The sequence below is a fragment of the Egretta garzetta genome, unplaced genomic scaffold (genome assembly GCF_000687185.1).
Source record: "Egretta garzetta isolate BGI_Z169 unplaced genomic scaffold, ASM68718v1 scaffold186, whole genome shotgun sequence".
In the NCBI taxonomy this organism is placed as follows: Eukaryota; Metazoa; Chordata; class Aves; order Pelecaniformes; family Ardeidae; genus Egretta; species Egretta garzetta.
Genome location: NW_009259969.1, coordinates 90337 through 96328, shown reverse-complemented (window position 1 = coordinate 96328; position 5992 = coordinate 90337). Strand labels below are relative to the sequence as shown.

At 65.7% G+C, this 5992-nt stretch overlaps 1 protein-coding gene across 1 annotated transcript in view; it reads right to left on the bottom strand.

Moving 5' to 3' along the window:
- The window catches only part of LOC118452448 (tensin-like), a 73282-nt gene that overhangs the window by 49069 nt on the left and 18221 nt on the right, over positions 1-5992 (bottom strand). The gene's annotated exons all lie outside the window — the stretch shown is intronic.

Genomic DNA, 5992 nt, shown 5'->3' with positions numbered 1-5992 from the left:
TCCTCGCACCACGGGCTCAGCCAAAAAGCCAGGGCTGGCTCTGCCAGCATGGGGCAGGACCCCAGAGACCCCTCCTGCCTTGCTATCCCCCCCCCCCAACATCATCAGGGAGGGGTTGGTGGCGAGGGGCTCTCCCTCTGCCCTCCTCTAAGACTCCCGTAAGATGCATCACCTCTGCGAGCGCAGTCCCGCTCCAGCAGATCCTGCCCAGCCCCTCCATGCCTCGGTTTCCCCAGAAGCTGGAGGGTGCCGTGGGACAGAAACACTGAGAGGCACCGGTGGATCCTTCCTGCTGCTGCAGACGAAGCACCAGAGCCCCAACACCCCCGGGGTGACCTCCTCACCCCCCTCCCAAGCAAGCACCAGCCCCGCTGCCCTCCCCTGTACCCAAGGACACAGGGCCAGACCCCAACAGCTACCACTCTGGGGACAACCCCACACACACACCAGGATCCATTGGGACCCCCAAACAAGTCCCCCTAGCACTGCAGCCCCCAAAAAGCAGGCATCCCAAAAAGAGGGGAACGCTGGAATTGGGATGGAGGGGCAATGAACACCCTGCACCAGGGGAGCTGGGCACAGACCCCAGCGCAGCTCTGGCACAGTCCCCTGCATGGACTCCCCCAGCCCCAGCTCCTCAGGATGTGGCCTTGGGACAACTCCCCGACCCTGGGAAACACCAGAAGCAGAAGAGCCAGGGCCAGATGGGAAAATATCAGTGGCCAAGCGAGATGGAAGTGAGTGGGTGAGCAAAGGGCACTGACAGCACGTCCCCATCCCCAGGGAGGTGAGGGAACTGTCCCCTGGGGAGATGACGTGTCCCCTTCCAGAGAAGTCCTGACAATGCCCCTGAACTCCAGCCACCAACTACCTCCTGGAGCCATCAGGGCCAAAACACCAGTGGGAGCAGGTCGAGCAGCTGGCTAAGGGTCTCCGGTGGCCCCTGCACCCCACAGGGCCCAGCACCCCCAGAGAAACCAGCCCCCAGCTGGATCAGCTCCTCTGCGACCCAAAACAAGCACTCTTGAGCATCACCACCCCAAATCCTGGAGGAAAAGGGGGAACCCAGGGACCAGACACTGAGGAGGGTCCTGTCTGGAGGTGAAAGCAAGCAGATGAAGCACCAGCATGGTGTCTGTAGAGCCTCTTCTTGAGCCAGACCTTTCGGCTGGCTTGGGGTCAGTGCCACCCCTTGGAGGGTCCTGGGAGTCCTCAGGGACCCAGCCCCCTTCCCAGGGCCGGTCCCAGGAAGGGTGGCCATGGGGGATGCAAAGTGGTCTCGGAAGGGAGAAAATCGATGGGAAACAAGGCAGAGACCCCCTGCAGGAGCCCCTGTCCATCCCGGATCCTGCCTCCCACCACCGCAGGGCCCGGGGGGGGCTGGACCCGGCCCTGGGAGCCCCCGAGGAGGGAGGCTGGTGGTCCTTGCTGCCTCGGCTGACACCTCCCAGGCCAGAGCACTCACCAGTGCTGCGAGCATGGGCAGTCTCAGCATCCCCGCTCCCCTGCTCACCCTCCCTGCGCCCAGCAGCACCCGGAGGGTGCAGAGAAGGGCCCCAAGAGGGAGGAAAAAAAAAAAAACAGAACCCCCTCCAGGACATGCTGTGCAAACATGACCTGGCAGGGCACCGGGACAGGGCTGACCCCCACAGCCCCCCATCCCGCTACCCTGGCTGGGGCCGTGCCAGGGCCAAGGACACATTCCTGCGGCATTCCCCCCACCACCACCCCTCCGTTGTGGAGGCCAAGGGTGTTGCTAATTAGCTGTCCTGAAGCACTGGGGGGGTGGCTTTTAATGGGGCATCAGGGACAGGCATGGAACACGGAACGGGCAGCTCCCCATGTGAGTGGCACGTCATCCCCTCTGCTGTACAGGGAGAAGGCAGCAGGGCAGAGTGGCTGGGGCAGTGGGAGGGGATGGGGCAGCCACATGTCCCCTAGCACGAGCCCACTGCAGCTGGGACACAGATATCCCCTCCCTGCAGCCACCATCCCTGGCACAGCCACAGGCAGCCCGCGATGCACAGCCTGGCCGTGCACCCCAGCACCACCCAGAGCCCCCAGCCACGGCATGGCTGCGGGGTGCCCGTCACCACGAGTCAAGCCTGCCCAGAAGGGTCCAACCGCTCCCTGCCTCAGTTTCCCGTCCTGGCCCTTTGCAAGCAAGGGCGTCCCCCGCACCAGCCGAAGGTGGGAGAAGCATGTCCCCTCCACCAGCACAGTGTGCCCCAGCACGGATCCCACCACGTCCCCCCGCTGCCAAGGGCCCGTCGGCGCCACGGGCGCTGGGAGTGATTGCTCTGGCCGGGACGCGCCTCACTGCCCAGCCCTGGCCCTGCTCCAGCCCCCGGTTTAATGATGGACAAACCCCCCCAGGGAGTCCCATCGCAGGGGGGCACTCGAAAAACAAGCCAGGCCTGGCACGAGGCCCGTGGGGATGGATGGCGCTGAGCTGGGTGCACATGCGTGTGCCCACCCGCCAGGGTGCAAGCACAGTTGTGCGCAGGGCTGGATGTTGTTCACGCACATGCATTCCCCTGCAGACTCACACACACATGCATGCATCTGCGAGCATACATGACCACGCATACACGTGCACACGCATGATCGTGCAAGCACGAGTCCGTTTGGGCACATGCATGCACACTCACACATGCATGCTCACACGCATGGACGCACACATACTCACACGCACGGCCCAGCAGCCTGGCACAGCTCCAGCTCCCACTGTCAGCTCCCTGGGGGGAGACACCAGGGGACAAGACAGCCCCCAGACACCTCGGCCCCATGCTATGTGCCGTGCCTCAGTTTCCCCTCTTGGCACAGCCCAGCACCCTCACTCCCCCAGGACCTGTGGGCCCCGGTGTGGTGTGGGGCGAGTGGGGCAGGCTGGAGCCCCGCCAGCCCTGGGGGCTGGCACAGCCGCCACTTCCCAGAACCACTCGCCAGCAATTGCCAGCCAATTGGGCAGCCAAACGCTGCAGCTCTCCCGTCCCCCAGCCAAACCAGCTCCTGACACAGGGAGAAGCATCGTCCCCTGTCTTTTCTCAGCCTCTCCAAGCAGCACAATGGCAAAATTCAGCTCCAGTCAGAGCAAGCATCCCAGGGGATAGGGACGCCCCCAGCACCTCCCTTGCTCCATGATTTGGGACACGCCTGCATGGCCCCACTGCCAAGAGTATCCTCGGGCTCATTCCTCCATCCCAGCCAGGAGGACAGTGTCACCACCAGATCCCGGCTGTGCCACGACCAGCACGTGCCAACACACGAGCTCACCCATACCACGCCTGACCACTGCCACAGAAATCATTGCAGCCCACACCATGTCCCCCACCTCTGGCTGCCCCCGGGCAAGGGCACCATGACTCAGTTTCCCCACTTTTCAAAGGAAGCTACACCCCTCCCTACTTTGGGCAGGCAGTTTCAGTGCAAAGAGGGAGGGAGGGGACAGGCTGGGGGGGTCGGATACACACCAGTGTCCATCTGTCTGTCCTTTACCCTCGGAGGGAGGGAGGGAGGTTTGCTAAGCAAGGAAAAATCCCTGAGCGGAGGGGCCGGGCGCGAGAAGGGCCTTACATGGGCATGGGAACGGCGTCGTGCTTCCCAGCTGATGTGTGTGCGGCTGCCCCAGCCCCCCCAGAGCCTCCCATGGGTGCCAGGCACCCCCCAGCCACCGTGGGGCACGGGTCCCACCTCAAGGGGTGCAGGCACAGGTCCTGCCCGCGCAGGCTCAGCTCTGCCTGCTCACTGCCTGCTCAGGGATGTGGCACTCACCAGCACCCCACAACCTCCCCGGCGTCCCCACGTACACCCCAGTGCCACCCCCCATTTCCCTATCACACCCATGATACCCCCCGGCACCCCACACCCATCACCCTCAGTACAACCCTTCACACCCCACCAGCCCACCTACCCACACCCCTATGTCTCCCCTCTCCCCCCCTCCCACCATACCCAGTCCATTTGGGGGTTGTAACTGGGGGCTTCGCCCCTGCTGGGCCAGAAGGCAACCGGCCGGGAGCCAACTGTGTCCAGGGGGCAGCCAGAGGGGCAGAACCAAGGGTTGGGGCAGGTCCCAAGGGGGTAAATATGGGGACCAAGGGGAAGACGCTGCGAATAGCATGGTGGGACAGGCTCCAGGGCCAGGAGGCCACCATAGGGGGGACACCAGGACCGTGGCAGCATCTCCAAGGCAGGAGGAGGAAGCATTGTGCAGCTGCCAGCACTTTTGGGGTGAGCCCATCTTCCTGCTCCAAAGTATCCTGGGGGTGCAGGGGTTAAACATGAGGGGCTTCAGGTAGACAAGAGGCCATTTCTGCGCTGTGCCAAGCCCCCTCCCCACACGCTCCCTCCCCAGAGACCCTACAATAACAAGCCGGCGTGTGAGTCAGCTGGCCGCTTGCCCAGCCGGAGGAGCCCCTCCCTGGGCGCTGGCCCAGAGGAGCTCTGCAGAAGGCCCCTGGCCCTGGCCCCACGCACACACACCCCCAGCAGCACACCCCTCGGCTAGCTGGCCCCACCGAGGGGGCTCCAGCTTCCAGAAAGCGTGGGAAGGGTGACGGAGGCTAATGAAATGCAGCCGGCTGCAGGAGCGAGCCACAGGCTGCCCCGACATGCAGGCTACCCAGATGCTGGGACCCTGGCATGACCCCCCTCTTGGTGCACAACCCCGTATCAGACATCAGAGAATCCCCACTGGGCGCACACCCAGACACATGTGCTTCCTGACACTCCCTCCTGCCTGGAAACCGCTGGCAGATGCTCCCCGCCACTGCCCGCCGTACTGCGGGCATCCCCTCACCCCACACCCCCCTCACCTCTCCCCACGGCACCCCAGCATCGAGGCGAAGCCACCTCCTCTGGCCTCAGCCCCCAGCCGTCTTGGGCACAGGGTCCCCAGGGTGGCACAGGGTCCCTAGGGTGGCACAGGGTCCTGGCATGGCAGAGAGTCCCCAAGACGGCATAGGGTTCCCCAGGGCAACGCAGGCTTTCCCAGGGGGGCAACAGGGTCCCCAGGGTGGCACAGGGTCCCTAGGGTGGCACAGGGTCCTGGCATGGCAGAGAGTCCCCAAGACGGCATAGGGTTCCCCAGGGCAACGCAGGCTTTCCCAGGGGGGCAACAGGGTCCCCAGGGTGGCACAGGGTCCCCAGAAGGGTGGCACAGCCCCGCCGAGCCTCCCCACCGCCTCTGCCCTGCCCGCTCAGGGCCCAGGGTGCTGGGCACGTCCCCAGGGTGCCCCCACAGCCCCCACTTTCTCCAACACCCATTCGGGGCTCAGTGCCAGGGCTGCTCCCAGTGCCTGCCCCGTGCCGCCACCCACGCCGCAGCACCCTGCGAAGCCCGACGCGTGCCCGGCCCCTGGCACGGGACCCCCCCCGGGGCCTTGCCTCTCCCTCCCTGCCCGGCCAGGCATGGGCATGGGCACAGGCACGGGCACGTCCCGGCCTACGCTGCCCGCCCCGGGCGTGCCAGTCTCTTCCCGCCCGAGATGCCAGCCCCAGAGCCGGCTGGCACGCGTGCCTCCCCAGGGATTCAGGAATGCGCAGCCTCCCCTGCCCCGGTGGTGTGGCGGCGGGCGCCATGCCCACCTCCAGCTTCCCGGAGAACCTGGGTTGCTGTAGGGTCCCCCTCGGCCGGCGCAGCAGCCAGACAGACGGACATCACCACCCGGCATCCTCAGCTCCGCTCCCTCCTGCCAGCAAGATCCGCCCCCGGCAGCGCTGGGTATCGGAAGGCGCTCAGCCTGCGTGCGTGCTGCCAGCAGCGCTCGGCCACGGCGCATGGCACCCACGTGCAGCAGCACCCACAACTGGCAAAGGGCACCCCGCTCCAGGTGCCGGGGCACAGATCCCTGCTGGCCCCCTCTGAGCGGGACTGCACCCCAAAACCCAACCCCATACCCGGACTGGGCACAAGCCGTTAGGGTCCAGGCAGAAGGGTGGCACTGCCAGCCTCACCCGCCGGTGACACCGGTGCCACCCCGATGAGCCC